Raw genomic sequence first — 19,442 nt, 5'->3', positions numbered from 1 at the left:
AATGAAGAAGATAGGTTGAGATCCTATCTTCTTCATTTTCAATATTATATTCTTTTGGTAGAATATCCTCTGGTTGAATGTCTTCATTCTCACTGAAGTTTTCAAAATCGTCAATCTTCAAAATTTTGACCATGCCCTGATGGAGCTGTTTTATGATGGCATTACAATCTACATATTGTAACAAAAACTGTTACAATTAATGCAAAAAATTGCACTTCACAATTTCAAAATAAATCTCTGCCATTTAAAAGTGTAATGGATTCACACGAAATAACTTCAAAAGTCGATCCAACATTTTAATAGATGAATAGATATTAGGGATATGTGTTAAATGTTATATCTGTTAAACGTTACAACTTCGGCAGCATATCCTGCAGATAAAAATAAGTAAAAAAGTTCGTATAAATGTATGCCCTAAAATGCTGAGTTTCGGAGATACAGGGTGTAGAAGTTTCATTTTTATTTCGATTTTTTCCAAATAATTTCTGAAGTAACGTCAACATTGGGATGAAAATTGGTGTCTGGGAGTTTTTTGACATGAGAAATTTGATTTTGATATCAATATGACTCCTATTTGTACAGGGCGCCATCTACATGTGTTTTAACTGTTTTGGAAAGTAATAACTTTTCGTTCGTACCTGTTTAAAACTACTGAGTGAAAAAATATACATTTCTGTGTTTTTTTACGTAAAAAATGTCTCTTGGTAAAAGTCGCTATAATCAACCGTTCTTCTTCACAAGATATTTAGAATGGAAATAGTCAATACATGTCATTATTGACAAAAAATAGGCATGTTGAGTAGACAGATATTTGACTGAAATGGTAAATTTGGGAACTTTTTATTTTTTTTAATTAATCTTAAATTTTTCTGAGAAAAAATGACGATAAAGAACTTTTAGCACAAAAACATTTCAAATTTATGATTTCAGTCTAATAACTATTTAGTCAACATGCATAATTTATGACAAAGATGACAGGTTTTGATAATTTCGATTCCAAATATCTCGCGAACCAAACTCGTAGCGATTTTTACTAAGTGACATTTTTTACGGAGAAAACGTTGTAAATGCATATTTTTTCAGTTGTTTTATACAGGTACGGACGAAAAGTTATTACTCTTCAAAACAGTAATATGTAGGTGGCGCCCTCTACAAGTAGGAGTCATATTGACATAAAAATCAAATTTGTCGTGTCAAAAAACTCCCAGACACCAATTTTCATCCAAATATTTACGTTACTTCAGAAATTATTTGGAAAAAATCGAAATAAAATTGTAACTTCTACACCCTGTATCTCCAAAACTAAGCATTTTAGGACATACATTTATACGAACTTTTTTACTTATTTTTATCTGCACAATATGTTGCCGAAGTTTCCGGAACACAGTTCGGACCACCCTGTATATATAGGCTATATTTGATACGGGAATACTTCTTTATAGCTTTATAGGAAAAGGTTTTATAATTGTTACAGATATCTTTCGATTTATCATAAGTTTTAAAACAAATTCATTTTTTGATTTAAATCCACGATTAAAAAAAATCGTTGATTTAAATTGTGATTGAAATCAAATTGACACAATTTTCCATCATCAGGGTAAGGGTCCAGCTACGTCGAAATACCTGTTCCGGATAGATCATCGAAGTTACGCGATGTTGAACGATGAGAGTGGATGGATGGGTAACTGGAAACTCTGTCATGTTATTGTTCCATGGCAAGAGTGTAAAATCTATTGAAAAACACTGTTCATTCAACAACCCGGTTCGAGGCCGAATGAGATCGGATATCTAATGTAAGTAAGAGTCGATTTAGACAAATTGCCAAGTCAGTAGGCCATTGACAATGATATGGTCTAGGACCGCGGTTCGGATTCCGTAAGCAAAGTAGCCTTAGAAGCAGAGAGGAAACGTTAATTTAAAATACTTTATTATACCTTTTATTTTTTGACGGTAGACTTTATCAATTCTTACAAAATAATCCCCATACGTGGTTTATGTCACAATCTTCTCCTTTTCTTCTAAATGTTTACGATAAAATCCGATACAAGAACACTCCACTCCATTTGACGAGATCCATATTTTCTTAAGCTGGCCACAACGTTCCGAAACATGACACCGTATCTGTACGATGTCGACGAAAAATAAGGCTATATGTCTGTGATTCTGCCGCCGGATAGAACCATCACTTGTATAAACACCATAATCGACGTAAACTGACGTAGTTTTTCTTCGAGTTCTCACCGAAGTTGTTGAAGTTTTCGGACCCGGAATGCCCCAATTATAAAGTCGTTTGTTCCTCGTTATGGTCGGTAGAATTCGACGCGTGTGAAGATTACTAGGCCCCAAGTTACAGAAGCTTCGGGTAGATTATTTATTTTGTCGCGTTTTCTTGATGTCTTTATATGTCTATTTCGATAGAACTGTCTTCATTCGTTTAATTCTTTGATAATTAGGGAAGAAGCACATTATCAATAAAATTATCGAATCCGCGATGAAGAGGTAATATGGCTGACTTACATTTCGGTTTAACAGTGGCGTTCAAAATTTATTTAAACCGTACATGCGTGCTTGTTAAGATATAAATTAGGATAGACTCAATAATTTGCTGGTTTTGTTTTGCGTTGAATCCATAATATGCTATTAGATTTTAAAATTTTTAATATCTATAATTATATTTCTAATAAAGATATATGTTAATATAATAATTTAATAACAAAAAATACAGATTCGGTACTGAAACAACTAAGTCAAATTGACGTATCCTTATTATTTTTGACAAATAGTAAATAAAGGCAAAGATGCTAGAGTAAAAACATAATTAGTTTCTTCTAAATTAAATCGCTCACTGCGACACTGCACAAGTGTTTTTGAAGCATATTTCTAAGATTCATAACAATCTCACTGTAATTCAAGTCCTGAAACCATATCTTTCAAAATGTGAACACTCTGCATGAAACCAATTATAAAACACAAAAGAAAAAGCATATAGAAAAGCCCATAAATTCACTAAAATTCAAATCAACTTCAAATGTATCAACTGAAACGTTAAATAGAACTGTCAAAAATGGTGTGTCATGATATCAATTCTTTCCGTAATGCATGAAATATACCGACTCCTTCCTTAAGTTTTTTTATTCAGAAGTTTAATTTTTCCTGTAATTTTCGAAATGGAAATTTAATAAATCGAATTCAAAGAGAAAATGTAATGGACCTTAAGAAAACACAGTTTTTACTAAAACCTTGCCTAATTCTTTTATTTCCTATAAGCACATGGGTAATTAACATATCTTAATTAGTAATAAAAACTTGTGTTAAAAAAATCACAGCAATAACTAAAATATTACTTATTAATCGAAATTATTCAAACGATGAGTTGTTGACACTCTCTATGGCTAGTTATGATCATTTTTCAAAAAAGAAAGAGTTAACAAGAAAATATTTTCAAAATTATTGGATTTTGATTTGGATAATTTTATATAAAATTGTACAAAAATATTTTGGCGTTTAATACATTAAAAAACAAAATCGGAGGCTTCCATTTTAAATACTTGTCTGTCCAACGCGTTAGTGAATATTTCAACAGATGACATCCAAGAAATGACAGATAACACAGTTTGTGTGAAGGAAAATAACAGAAACAATTGTCACTGGCATGAATCTTCTCGTTAGAGAGACTTTAGTAAAGTCCGTCAAACGAGTCGATTTCGACAGACGACATCCAAAAATTGACAGAAATTTTATTTTACCTGTAAATTAAAATGACAGAGAACAACTGTCACTGTCGTTTAGTCGACTCTTTGTAGTTTTTTTCGATGCAATTGTTATATTTTTATGTGTATTATGAGTGTAATACTTTATTAAAATACTATAAAAGTTTAAGTTTTGTAGTTTAAAGAGTTCTAAACTTGTCTAAAAGACAGGTAAGATAAATTTATGCGGAATGCCGAAAAATTATAATTTAGCTACTTCTGTTCTGCAAAATGTTATTTTTGGCATAAAACTTAAAATATTTCAGAAACGGCCAAACTTAGGTATAGAACATATATTTGCAGAATTCAGGAAGCCTAAAATATAAAGCTGGTTGTTTTTTTTTAAATATGAGACGAGCAGGGGCGCAACTAGACATATACTTTTAGGGGGGCACAAGTCTTTTGGGGGGAGCTTAGGTCACTATAAGATAAGATTCATGTGAGATTAACCAATTTTATACTACACGCACTGGCCAATCGAATCACACGATTCAATTTCTCATATTAAATCGACTCCTATGATTCGTTCATTTGAACGAACCACATGCACAATTTACGTTTCATAAAAACAAGAATCGTAACTGGCACTACCGGCGATAATTTGGTCGGATAGGGACAAAAATATACCTACAGTTGGTTCTTTCATTTATTTTTCAACACTTTATGGCACTGGCAATAATATTAAATTATCAATTCAATTCATATATACTATTTCTTAAAGACTACTTAATACCATATTTAATATTTTTAATTCCGATTAAATTATAATAAATAGTATATATAATCGAAAAAAAATGCGCCCAATTGGCTTGGAAATGAGCATCGATGACATTCCCCATATAATTTTACATATAAAATGAGAGCGTTCTTCATTTTATAACCGTAGCTGACGCCCTTTTTTTATTATTTTGAGCAGAGGCCAACAATATTTATTTGGAGTTGCATAAAAACACGATTTCGTCTTTTAGTACGACATTTAATGATTTATAGTCGGTAATATTATTTTAACAAAAATATTAACGTGAAAATTAAATACCTTACAGATACTCCCGTACTAGCACAGTAATAGTTTAGTATAATAAGTTTTTTTCTTTTAAATAACTTTTTTATCGTTTGCATTTTATGCCCATGATGTTTGTTTAGGGGTTTTGTTCGTCTAAATATTGCTGCCTGACTCTATGCCTATATCACCGCGCGCCGTAGAAACGAACGATCACATTGTGATCCGATTCAATTCTCACGACTCTTTTTTACGGCTCATCGTTCAAATTTTACAGATCCGTGCTGGCTCGATTCAATTGAACAAACCGTATTCTAAGCAGTGAATCAAATCTCACGATTCATTTTTAATACTCGTTCAATCTTTGCCCACATCTATTACAGAACGAAAGTACACCAAAATATACTGAATTAAAAAAAATCGTAATTGTGTAAATCAGAAACTTAATGGATGTTCGGCATTACAGCTTTTTTTTCAAATACAACATTTTCTGCAACTTACAAAGAGACGTTAACATTAGTAGCTTCATTCAAAATATATGATATTAAAACAACTTACCGATAATAATGCCTTCTTAACTGTTGTTACTGTGTTTTTAGTGTATTAAACTTTCACTGAACACCGACTATAAAATGTCAAATAACAATGACAATATACCATATCAAACATGACAAAAACCGATTCGACAAAAAAAAATGTTTTCAGTTTAAGTAAACTTAAAAGATGTATTTTGCTCCTTATTCACACGACGAAATCAAACTTATTCATAGCAATACCATCGCGAATACTTCGCCGAGGTCGAGCCGTTCGATTTGATCGAAACAAAAAACTTCATTATGCGCGCACGTCTTAAACCAATTAGCACTTGGTCTTCCTTAAACGCGCCTAATGAAGCAATTTTCATGCGATTATCAAATAAAAATTACCAACAGTTCCAAGGAAAACGTCGTCGTGGTCGTCGGTCGCGAAAGGACCGAGATGCTTGCCAATCGCACCTAGAGATGGTAAAGTGTATCGATATTCTTATTCCTTGATTCAACAAGTTCAGAACTTTGCATTTGATTTTACTTTGATTTTGAGCACAATTACAATAATTGGACATCAATATCAGCTTTAACGTATGCATTAAAATTCATTTTTAATAACTTGATCACGTTAACATACCCACTGGACTACGGTCTTTGAAATAGGGCTTTAATAGAATTTTAAGTTCTATACAGGACGTTTCAAATAAATACAAAAACTTTGTGATTCTTGATAAAAATAAAAGGTATTTTGTATACAGGGTTATTCACGGCCATGGTAGATGTGGAGAACCGGTTATTTTTTTAGATAATTTGGATTTTTGTATAATAGCACCTGCTCCGTCTGTCTAAGTTGTTTTCAGCGTTACAGTATTGCCGCTTCATACTAAAAGTGGTAGTATCTTTGATATTTTAAATGGAACACTCGGTATATTATTAAATTTTTGGAAACTGGCTTCATATCTTATAATTTTTCTATAATATTAATCTATACCTAACTCTAATAGTTCTTGAGATAAAAAATAAAACATGTGTAAAATTGACAAAAACTAAGATTGGCCCGGTGGCGTAGAGGTACAGGTTCTCGTCTACCAATCTCAAGGTAGGTTCGAATCCCGCACCCGGCATTGCATCGGTCGACTATTTTTATTAAAAATAAAAATAGTTTGGGTACCTCTAGGTCAACTCAGCCTTAAATGAGTACTTGGGATTCACAATCCTGAGGTAGTAATAGGCGGTTGAAGCGTAGTGTTAGCCACATTACCTTCCTTGTATACCGAACGGTTTTAGTATGGCAAGCTGTACCTTGATACTCCCAAGTCGTTAAACGCTATATACGGGAGCTATTATTATTATTATTAAAATTGACAAAAACATGTTCTTGAATAAGTATTAGTAAAATCATGAATTGGGCATATTGAAAGCTGAAATTTTATTTATAAAAAAAGTCGACATATTCGATCTGTCTCAATTAGCCGATCGGATATCAAACAGATAGATAAAAAACCCTAACCTAACCGAGTTATTTTAAATTTAAGCCAATGTTTATTATTTTAAAAATCGATTATGTTCTTATACCTAAACCTTCTGGTTTCTTCAGTAAAGTTATTGAACACATAATAATTCTATTATAACTATTTCGTTTAAAGGATATCGTTACCATGACAACGTTTAAAGGATATCGTTACCATGACAAATATTCAAACTTAAGTACCTATCATTTTTACTTGCTAAATTTTTAAAATTGTTGCGAAATTCTTAAAATGAAACTATAATACGAGAACTATTAATTTCTAAATAGTTCTACTTAAAAACGGAAGCCGCAGGTATAGGAACAAGGCTTTTTTATATAATATACATAGGGTTGAATTAAAAATATCAAATATTTGAGCAAGTTTATAACAAATAAATATAATTTTTTGCTGTCCCTGTGTAATTAATATCCAATAGATTGTTGATTTAGAAAGATCCAGTATACCGACTATCGTTAACTTATATGCAGTTAGACTTTTCAATAGTTTTTCCTTGTTTTCTTGCTTCTAACGACGGGAGGAGATTTACCTCATGAAACGTTATCCATATTTTTGGTTTAGGCAATTTTTTTATTAGTAAAAAGCCACTGATAAGCTGGTTTCCGTTTGGATTCAATGCAGTGGTGTTTAAAAGATTTATACATTTTTTAAGTATTGGAATTACTACTGGGATCATTTTTATGTAAAATTAACATTGGCTGTCGCGACCTCGACATGGCAAATCGACACCGAACCAGCCGATATCGCTTGAAGTAACTTAATACCTTATGATAAGACGTATCTTAGTAGAGAGTGGTTCACATAATAAACAAGATTAATTTGTGTGTTTTCTTAATGTTTGGAAAATGTATAATTTTGTTGGATGATTAACAATTTTGTGTATATTGTAATTGTTTGGCAATCCTTACTAATATCATAAACGCGAAAGTTTGTTTGTTGTATAGATATTTCTTACTCTTTCACACAAAAAATACCGAATGGATTTTTATGAAACTTTTCAATAATATAGCTTATACAATGTATAATATACATCAAAATAACACATAGGTTAGAAATTACGGGTAGTCCGATACTTCCGTTGTTCGTAGTTCGGTAGTTCTGGAGTTCGGTATTTCCTTAGTTTGTTATTTATTTCTTAGTTTGTTAGTATTTCCTTAGTTGTTCGGTAGTTCGTAGTTCGGTAGTTCATTAGTTCGGTAGTTCTGTACCTCGGTTGTTCATAGTTTGTTAGTTCGTAGTTCGGTTGTTCAGTTTTATTTTGAAATAACACTATTAAAATTTTTTAGAAAACAATTAACATTTAAAATGTTCATTTATCTAAATTATAACATCTGCAATCTTTTATAAACGACAAAAATTAATATTTGCAATGCATGAAAATTGATATTCGTTACATCCACTATTCGATATATTTATCTGTGTCAAAAACATCGATACATATGTATCGATAGTATTAAAACATCGATACGTGAATGCCGTGCCTATTCGCGCCCCTATACAGGCCGTTTTCCGCAAAAGGCCAGGCCGCTCATTCCGAATGTCCGTCACGCCGTTTCTCGCTAAATATGATAAAAGAAAAACGGGCAGAAAATTTGTTATTGCCTTGCGATGAGCCGAGCGGCGATCATGATCCTGCCTGTCGATAGATGTATATTAAGATATGACAAAAACTAGTTGCAATTTAATTCTATTAGCGGCGCGACGGGAGCATTTTCGTGTAAGGCTATACCAGTGGTGTAGACACTGAGAAAACAGCGAAACGTTGATAAGTTGATAAATATTGATGGCAACAAAAATGTTTATTTTAAATTTTTGAAAAAAAAATATCTTTAATTTTATACTAATAACTTATTGTTTTTTCCTGGATATTAAAAGACCATCCAAATCATTAGCATTAGGATATTTTATTTCATAATTCCACCAATGTCTACACATTTCAAACTCATTTTTTGTACCTTACAATTTTTAATAAAATTTGAGGAATTCAGATTTATTGGAAAATTTCAAATAAATATTTGTTTCTCCATTAACAAAGCAATACGTATTATTAACTTGTTAATGTTGTTATTAACTGATATTAACTCATTTCGGACTTTAACCATAACGCATCTACGTTTAAAGTGTAAATTATATATAAAAACTCTTATGCATTCATAATATATTTGTATATGATTCCCTTTTTGTATTTTTTCTATATTTAATTTTAGATCCTATAAAATTAGTAGATAAAAATGGCATCTAGTCTTGGCATATGTCTACGTCTTGGCATAAGTTATTTTACATAACCTTGTTTACAGGGTGGTCCGAACTGTATTCCAGAAACTTCAGAAACCTGCAGATAAAAATAAGCAAAAAAAGTTCTTATAAATATATGTCGTAAAATGCTTAGTTTCGGAGATACAGGGTGTAGAAGTTTCATTTTTTATTTCGATTTTTTCCAAATCATTTCTGAAGTAACGTCAATATTTGGATGAAAATTGGTGTCTGGGAGTTTTTTGACATGAGAAATTTCATTTCGATGTCAATATGGCTCCTACTTGTAGAGGGCGTCACCTACATATTTTTTAACTGGTTTGAAGAGTAATAACTTTTCGTCCGTACCTGTATAAAACTAGTTAGTTAAAAAATATACATTTACGACGTTTTTTACGTAAAAAAAGTCCCTTGGTAAAAATCGCTACGAGTATGGTTCGCGAGATATTTGAAATCGAAATTGCCAATACATACCTGTCATCATTGACATAAATTAAACATATTGACTAAATAGTTATTAGACTAAAGTCATAAATTTGAAGTGTTTTTGAGTTAAAAGTGCACCAGAAACTGTTTTATTATCATTTTTTTCGAAGAAAAATTTATGATTAGTTTACAAAAAAGTAAAAAGTTCCCAAATTTTTCATTTCAGTCAAATAACTATCTACTCAACATGTTAATTTTTAGTCAATAATGACATGTATTGACTATTTCCATTGTAAATATCTTCAGAACGGTTGCTCCTAACAATTTTTACCAAGAGATATTTTTTACGTAGAAAATCACGAAAATGTATATTTTTTCACTCAGTAGTTATATACAGGTACGGACAAAAAGTTATTACTCTTCAAAACAGTTAAAACACATGTAGGGGTCATATTGACATCAAAATCAAATTTCTCATTTCAAAAAACTCCCAAACACCAATTTTCATCCAAATATTGACGTTACTTCAGAAATTATTTGGAAAAATCGAAATAAAAATGAAACTTCTACATCCTGTATCTCCGAAACTAAGCATTTTAGGACATACATTTATATGAACTTTTTTACTTATTTTTGTCAGTAAAATATGCTGCCGAAGTTTCCGGAATACAGTTCGGACCACCCTGTATATGGAATTTTCTTGTGACCGGGGCCGGGGCTGGTTGCAATGAAGGGATGAAACATCCCAAAGGGGTCGACGATCACGGACTTTCTGGCGAGGAGCAAAGGGAAAGATACCACCTATCTGCTGAGACTTATCCAGGCTCAGAAGAGAAATGTAACGACATCGACTTGGCGAGTCATTAACTCGAGGGAGGAGGATCATGGTCAGGTCCTCACAATAGGGATTGACCTCAAATCCAAGGAAGCAATACAGAAAGAGAGATATATCCTCTATTAGGGATAACACCGGTATCAGGTCTAAGGAGAGACCAAGTTAAAGAGATGGAGAAAATGGAGAGAGATCATCCAGCTTCCATGTCACGGGTACCTCAGCGGGGGACAAGCTCCTCGATTGTGAAGGGTACGGAGGACCCAACCCCAACCGTGGGAGAGTAAACATCGGGGGGAGAACATCTGTTGTCAGAGGGAGGATGGAAAATACTATATACTATACATATATAGTTGTATTTAGATATATTAGTGATATAGATTGTATGATGATGAGTTATAACTCCAGAAAGGGGGACACAATAGATCTCTAAGGTCGCAGTGATCCTCTCCCACTCATTCTACATTCTACATGTGTTTTTCTACTTATTTCTTTCTAGAACAAAACTAATGTGTGAACCTATCCTTCTCTCCGTGTTTTTTTTAATTTATGTAAAACAAACTGGACATAAATTATGTCAGATTGTTTCATTATCACTATTTTTTAAAAATATATGGGAAACATTTTTCATATTATTTGAATTTACTTTAAATATAAATTCCAAATAAAAATAAAATCATATAATGCAAATTTGTGTTTTATATTTTACACTACTTGGAGACACAGATACAAAATAGAATAATGTGCAGCTATAATTAATTTATAATGAATTATAACAAATTAAAATTTGTTTAACATTAAAAAATTATATAACTTTAATTAACCTCACTTTTTCTATACCGCTTGTTACCACTTCTTCGCGTTGTGTAACAGTAAATATATCCAATAAATAACTAATATAACAATATTTTTTTTTAATATTAGTAGATTTCCGGTTAAAAGTTTAAATTTATTTTTTTAAAAATGACATACACATAACATAAAGACAGAAGATTGATCAGTGTCAGTGTTAAAAACAAAGACAGAGATAAATTCGCACATCGTTATGTTTTCAGCAAGAATGAACCGAATTCTCACTTATCTACTTAGTATAAAAAAAATCTCAGTACTAAATTGTTAAAAAATGTAGTGTGATATAAATTGTTTGTATTAAAGTTAAAATAATTAGACAAACTAATCCGAGAACTAATCCAAAAATGTTTAAATCTGATGCATGCGGCTATTAACAGCCCAGACGTTTTAACTGTCTTTTAAATTCGGAGAATTAAAATAAAAGTCGCGTCCAAATTTAAAAGCTGTGTGTTCTGCATTCTTATCTGATCTTTATGGTGAGGAGAGGGTCCTTAGGAACAAATCAATTAACCATATTTTATTTATTTATATGGCCGTAATGTATAATTTTCCAATTAAATTCTATATGGCCGTCTCTGCCTTGTGCTTGATACAGGGTGGTCCCAATTGTAATCGGGAAACTTTTACAACATTTTCTGAAGATAAAAATAAGTATTAAGGTTAAATTCATTTCCTAAAATGTTTTGTTTCGGTGATACAGGGTGTAAAAGTTTCATTATTCGTTTTAATTTTCTTTTTCAAATAATTTCTGAACGAACCTCGATATTTTGATGAAAATTGGTGACTGGATGTTTTTTGTCATGACAAATTCGATAGAGATGGTAGTATGACTCCTGCTACTACAAAGGGGCGCTATCTACATACATGTTAACTGTTTTGAAAAGTAATAACTTTTCCTCCGTACTGGTATAACACTTCTGAGGGAAAAATATATATTTTCACCATTTTCTAAGTAAAAAATGTCTTTCAGCAAAAATCGCTACGAACAACCGTTCTCAAGATATTTGCTATCGAAATAATCAAAACATGACCTCATTGTTAAAAATTAAGCAAAGTTCCTAGATAGTTATTTGACTGAAAGCATAAATTTGGAAACATAAACTTATTTTTATAAAATGTTTGATAAAACAGTTAATGTTAAACCTTTGGCATAAAATCATTTCCGAATTTATTACTTTAGTCTAATAACCAGTCAACATGTGTAATTTTTGTCAATGATGGGACATGTATGGACAAAGTTAGCAGAATTAAACTTTGCTATTGATAATTTGGATTCGAAATATCTTGCGAAAGGATGCTTGTAGCGATTTTTAACAAGACACTAAACATAACAAAAGACTAACATCGAAATCGAATTTCTCATGTCAAAAACAATCAGACACCAATTTTCATCCAAATATCGAGATATCGACGTTATTTAGAAAATTATTTGGAAAAAAAAACAAGATCAAAATGAAACTTCTGCAATCTGTATCTCTGAAACGAAGTTTTCTAAGACACGAGTTTTATACAAACTTTCGTACATATTTTTATGATTAAAATATGTTGTCAAAGTTGTCTAATTAAAATTAGAAACACACTGTATATTCGACAATAAAAAAACGAACACCAAGTTAGTTTATGGTATAGTTTTATTTGGGGGTCTAATATGATGGTATCGTATTTCCCAATTTAAAGGAGCGTAGAGGAATTTTGATAGGATATTTATAGATAAATAAATATGACTTTTTATGAAATGTTATTAAGTTAACCGTTAGTATGAAATTAATTTTGTAATGACATAATGAAAAAATCGTAAAAATAGCGTTTTCTACCAATAGAAAGATGTGTTTTCTTTTCACAGCATCGATGTTTCTTTTAAAAGTTTCTTTTTATATTTTTAAGGATGCAGGTAATAAAATTTAATAGTATTAAATTATTTATAGATAATTAATATTACAAAACAATATACATAAGTCAAAAAACGCTTAAATGTAATGAGTTAAGCAATATTAAAATTCTATTATAAATACAAATATTACGGTTAAAAAATCTTAAAGAAAAGGAAAAGAAAAAGAAAAAAATAATAATTCGTATTGATGAGCAAATGCAAGACCAAGACCAAGATTGCTTTGGTTTCAATTTTTTTTAACTTGATTCTGTGTTTTATTTTATTTTTAATACAAATTTGTTTGCTTCGAATGCCTTGAAATTAAATATGAATGTCAAAGTTAGGGTTAAATGGAAAGGTCTAACAGGAACATTGAGAAAATGTTAGATGTTATATAGTTATGGCTTCTGGTAGCTGTTGTATTTCAACATTTTCCAATATTCAATATAAAGTGGCCAATAACGTTATTTGCCGGACAATGACTAGCAAAAGGCAATAAAAGAGTAACATTTTCAACATTGCCCTATATATACAGGGCGTCCCAGGCTGAGCATGCATTAGAAGTTTCTAGAGAACTACAATATCTAGATCGGAGATTTTTTGCACATTATTGTTTCACAACAAGATCTATCGATTAAACATATTTTCAATATGGCGGCACTTCCGGAAGTTGACAACAACTTTCTTATTTTAAATGGGTATCCCAAATTTTTATTACATACGTAAATTCTCTGTAAAATTTTATTTTAGCTATAGAAATAGGATGTTGTATAATTAAAAAGTAATGAATTAAAAAACCTTTTCACTAGTGAAATAAAAAAGTGGGTTTCCATTTGAAAAAAATGATTTATGATAATTTTTTAATCGCTCAATTTCATGACAGCTATGGCCAATATTAATATCAATCATCAATATCCAACAATTTAATTTTTGTAATAAATAGCCACATGTCTTCTCTTAATGCCACAGTGGCTGTGGTAATCACTAAAATTGTCGTTAACATATATAGAGTTATTTTCCTCCAAAAATTTTAAATATTTTTTTTCTCAAAAACGGTTAATGTTAGGTATAAAGTGTTTGATATAACAATTCATACAATTTTACAGAAAATTTAAGTATGTAATATAAAATGGGGGTACTTATTTAAAATAAGAAAATTGCTGTCAACTTCCGATATTTCCGGAAGTGCCGCCATATTGAAAATATTTTTAATCGATAGATCCCAATGTGAAACAGTAATGTGCAAAAAATCTCCGATCTAGATATTGTAGTTCTCTAGAAACTTCTGATGCACGCTCAGCCTGGGACACCCTGTATATCCCAGCTATGACGATATTATCCTATGCAATTGTGTACTTACGTTATTGGCCGCGTAATATAACTGTTATAATAATAACAGTAATTGAAACATAGAGTTAAACTAATAAAAGCGCGTTAAAAAGAGTAAGTAGAGTTATACATGTTTTTTTTTAATGTTACAATCTGCCATTAAGAATACCCTCTGCAATTCAAATCTACAGATTAATAATAAACACAAACAAACGGTTGTTACTGTACTACAGATGGTCATTATCCTTTTTAAACCCACCCTAAAATGTGCCCAGTAATACGGGAAATGACCCAAAGCTTAAGACCTGACCGACAAGAATTCTAGACCTGTTCTATACCGAAATAATGGTGAAAAAAGAAGACATACAAAGCCTAGTGGTGTTCTTTATGTTTGCCAAAAGCTGGAGAAACGATAAAGGTATATATGGGCATACAGAAAAAAGGCAGATTTATAGCTCGATGGGTTGGCACAAAGGGAATCATGGGTTCGAGGAAATCCACGGGATTTGGACAAAATTGTGTATAAGTTTGCGTATGTTTGAAAAAATGCGGATGTTTGGTGGAAGAAGTTTGAAAATGAATAGTTTCAAGCAATAAAGTTAGCAGGTTATTGAAAATTGTTGCTGATCAGAACGCCTAAAAATGCATCAAGAATTTTCGAAATATGTACAGGGTGTACCAACTTCTTGATCTTGTCTTGATTTCAAGACAAGATTAAGACAAGAAATGATTTTTGGTTTTCAAGACAAGATAAGAAATTACTTCTCAAGATCAAGAATTCTTGACAAGAAATCAAGAAATTTTTTGAAAATATAAAATAAAAAAGAAATACTCACTTACTTAGATATTTGTATATTATATGAATATCCATTAATTGATGGATAAAAAAATTATTAAGCAAAAAATATTTGTACGAAGCGGCACTTTGTCGGATGTCACTTTGTTCAATGTCTAAAGTTGACATAAGTACGTCCAAAGTCGGATGTCCAAAGTTGGCATACTGTGGGCCAAATTAAATTGGAACTTTTCTAATGCCTAATAATTTTTAAATGTTTTTTTATAATTTTTTGGATATGTTATGGGCTAAGATATTAGATTAAGAAACTTTGCAAAGCGGGTCTACTTCAGTGGCATATAGACTTTTTGAATTAACGTAAAACTTTTAAAATAAAAAAAAAAATAATACATTTTAATGTACGCCACTGAAGTAGAGTAGCTTTTATCATTGTTGTTTTGACTATTTTTATCTCTAGTAGTATTATCACCGTCACTATCGTCAAAGTCACTAATTAAACTTCTACGTCCAGGTGTCTGAGGTGGTAGGTATTCTGAACCAGATTCAATTACGAATGGCTCAGATTTGCTGCTCAACGAACCATCACAATCACTCATTTTAATGTTAGATAATAATAATAATAATTAACAATATTATGCAAATCTGATAATTTTGGCTACTGTAGTATAATGAACCCAAAGTTTTTGAATTTTTTTTAGATGCCTGAATTAGATGCCTGGCCCTTTTTTGATTTTACGCATAAAGCATAAACATCACATTAACCAATCTCACTGCGACTTTTAAACAGGGGGTTCCCCTTTAATAAACGAATTTTAAACGGGGGTTCCCCTTTTGTCAAGATATCAAGAAAAAGATTTCTTGGATCAAGACAAGAAATCAACTCTCAAGAAATGGTCAAGACAAGATTTTTTTTTTAATTCTTGAAAATATTTCAAGACAAGACAAGAAATTGCTTGTCAAGACAAGATTTCTTGTCTTGCCGATCCCTACGGAATCGGAAACTAGAAGAGATACGAGGTCTATAAAATTTGATGCTGTTCAAAATGTCACCCAAAAGTTTTATTATAGATAAATAGATGATATCTTTTCAAATAAATATAACAAAATAAATTTCAAATTCTCATTGCTATTTTTGGTTGTTCTACAATATCAGATTTTTAACCGACATTTCGTCTTTGAGCTACCACCATTAACTTTCTTTTTGAAGTGGCCGAGCTAGCGTCAGGAAAAGTGGTAACAGCAGTGTTGCCACAGCTACGCCATTCGGAGTAGATCTACCACTTTGTAAAAAAAATTAACTCGCTCTGGGTAACGATCTGTGCCATACGCGGCTAAGAAAATCACTATAATAAACTGTCGGCTATGAAGTATTTTTTATGTATATTTCCATCGATAGATTTGTAGGTTCTGAATAACGGTATGGCATCTAGCTTAGTTGCCAGCTTAGAATTAGAATTATTATTTATATGTCCTTCAAATCCTTCAATTTAATAGCTGCTAGTAAGAAGTTTCACTTCAAATATGCGCGCATAGTGCGCACACTGTTTTTTTTTAATACGGCACTGGATTTTTTATAAAGGAGTTTAAGAGCTTGTAAGATCCAAAAACCAAAGATATATCGCATTTATTTGAAAAATTGATATTGTCACGTGACTTGGAACATCAATTTTCTAAATAATTCGATATCAGGGGGGGATACAGGAATTTATTTTAGGAGGGCCCAAATAAAAAGTAATGTAGAATATGTTTTTAGGGCGCCATTTTTAACCCAAAAGGCTAATATTTAACCCAATTTATAGATTTTAGGGGGGTAGTATCTCCATGCCACCTCCCTCTTGCGTCGGTCCACTCTGTACAACCAAATAATTTTGTAAGAAACCATCATATCAAAAAATTCTATATTTTCCTCCCTTATTTTATAACAGGCAAACGTTTCTTGATTTTTTTCTCATTTATTAATTTACACCCTGTATAATATACCGACAACCTGTATAAATATACAATTTGACAGAAGATTGATAACGTTAATTATCAATCAAAAGCCAAACAAACGTTACGTTATCAAAAAATTATAACTGTAAAACGGTGTTGTGAAAAAGAGTACAGTAAAATAATTTTACTCTACTACAATTTATTACTACTCTTAATTATTAAGAGTCTACTACGCTGTATTGTTTGGGTCGCTCTTAGGGGTCGGGTAAAGCGGGTGTGTGGCCGAAGGAAATATATATTATATTTCAGAAATCTGCCTAAGGCTTAGCCCGATCCTGTCGTGTCAAGCCACACCCAAAATTCCAAACACTCGTGCTTTGATTAATGCTTGATTAAGGTTTGCAGAGCTTCAGCATTTGCCATAAAATAGCGAGTAATTTGTTACAAAACCATATAAATTATATATCACTAATCACAAAACTTCAATCTATTTCCGTATTGTAACGGAATTTTAAATTATGTCTTTATTTTCGAGAAAATTTAGTCCAAACATAAGGAATAGTTTGTTGATGTTTGACCCTCAAAATTTTAAAAATAAAGAAGTTGTCTAAAAATGTGCTACAATACGGATATATTATAATCACAGGTATAATCCTTTATCTTTAATTTCCTTCTTCATTCGTGTAAAAATACCTAGCCAGTTTTACATAAAAAGCTAAATGCCGAACGCTTATTTTGCTACTTTTTGGACTAGTAAAATGGACTCTAAAATGTTAATTATCAAGTTAATTTATAAATTATCAAATTTTGTTTTTAAAAACAGAACATTTAAAATTTTAAAGACGGATTTGACATAAACGTATACATACACAACAAAACAGTGCTCGACAAAACATAAAATTGGACAAAATTTGTGTTTATTTTTTATATGAACTACAGGGTGTTACATATTATTAGAGGGAAAATACATCTGGTTTGTTTTAGTAACAGACACTATTTTACAGTAGTTCCAGTTTATAAAAAGCATTATTGCGACTTATAATTTTGCATTATAATTATATTGCGACTTATAATTTTGCATTAGCAATTCATTTCAAAAACTATATAATTTTAATGTATTTTAAATAGGTTTGAATTATCCTGCACATAAAAAATAATATTAAAATAGGTATGCGATATAAGTTTCCGAATATTTCATTATATGGAAAAATAAATAAAGTTAAAATAATCCTAATAATCATGTTCTTCATTTATTAATTAAACCGAAGACTGTGTTTTAACAGAGTCGTCAGCCTGTTTGTTTTTCATGTTCTGCTTCAATTAAGCCAAACAAACCGAGATCCGTTGATAATCTAAACGTTTTGCTTTGATTGTTTCATTCATTGACTCGGTGGAAAGCATAAAAGTCGCTTAAAATAGTCTCGCTCATTCATTTTTGACGAACATCAGACAGGGAACTACAAACACACAGGGAACTACAAACACACAGGGAACTACAAATTTTCCAACCAAACACGAATACAAATAAATATACAAAATATACAAATTAATTAATCAGGGAAATACATTTATATACAGGGTAACCAGCTATTCTAGAAAAGTTTCCTATCAGATTTTTTATATTCTGGATTCACTCCAATCCTTTTTATTTACAATATACAGGGTGGTCCGAACTGTATTCCGGAAACTTCGGCAGCATATCTTGCAAAGAAAAATAAGTAAAAGAGTTCGTATAAATGTATGTCCAAAAACGCTTAGTTTGGGAGATACAGGGTGAAGAAGTTTCATTTTTATTTCTTTGGGAGATACAGGGTGAAGAAGTTTCATTTTTATTTCGATATTTTTCAAAATATTTCTGAAGTAACGTCAATATCTGGATGAAAATTTGTGTCAGGTAGTTTTTTAACATGAGAAATTTGATTTTGATGTCAATATGACTCCTATTTGTGGGGGGTGCCACCTACATGTGTTTTAAGTGTTTTGAAGAGTAATAAGGCTTCGTCCGTACCTGTATAAAACTACTGTGAGAAAAAAATATACATTAATTACATTTACGTAACTTTTTACGTAAAAAATGTCTCTTGGTAAAAATCGCTACAAGCAACCGTTCTCAAGATATTTAGAATTGAAATAGTCAATACATGTCATTACTAACATAAAATAACGTTGAGTGGGTAATCATTTGACTAAAATAATAAATTTTCAATCATAAATTTTGCCTTGAAAAAATTATGATAAAACAGTTTCTGTTGAACCTTTGGCATAAAAACAATTCAAATTTATGATTTCAGTCTAATAACTATTCAGTCAACAGGTTTATGTCCATGATGACAGGTATTGATAATTT

At 31.2% G+C, this 19,442-nt stretch overlaps 1 protein-coding gene across 1 annotated transcript in view; it reads right to left on the bottom strand.

Moving 5' to 3' along the window:
• Positions 1-19,442, bottom strand: part of LOC115878141 (transcriptional activator cubitus interruptus) — a 234,971-nt gene that overhangs the window by 205,200 nt on the left and 10,329 nt on the right. The gene's annotated exons all lie outside the window — the stretch shown is intronic.

The sequence above is a fragment of the Sitophilus oryzae genome, unplaced genomic scaffold, assembly GCF_002938485.1.
Source record: "Sitophilus oryzae breed Bouriz unplaced genomic scaffold, Soryzae_2.0 scaffold_1500_pilon_pilon, whole genome shotgun sequence".
Classification (NCBI taxonomy): domain Eukaryota; kingdom Metazoa; phylum Arthropoda; class Insecta; order Coleoptera; family Curculionidae; genus Sitophilus; species Sitophilus oryzae.
Note: the sequence above shows the minus strand (reverse complement) of the source record. Positions and strands in the feature narration are given on the sequence as shown.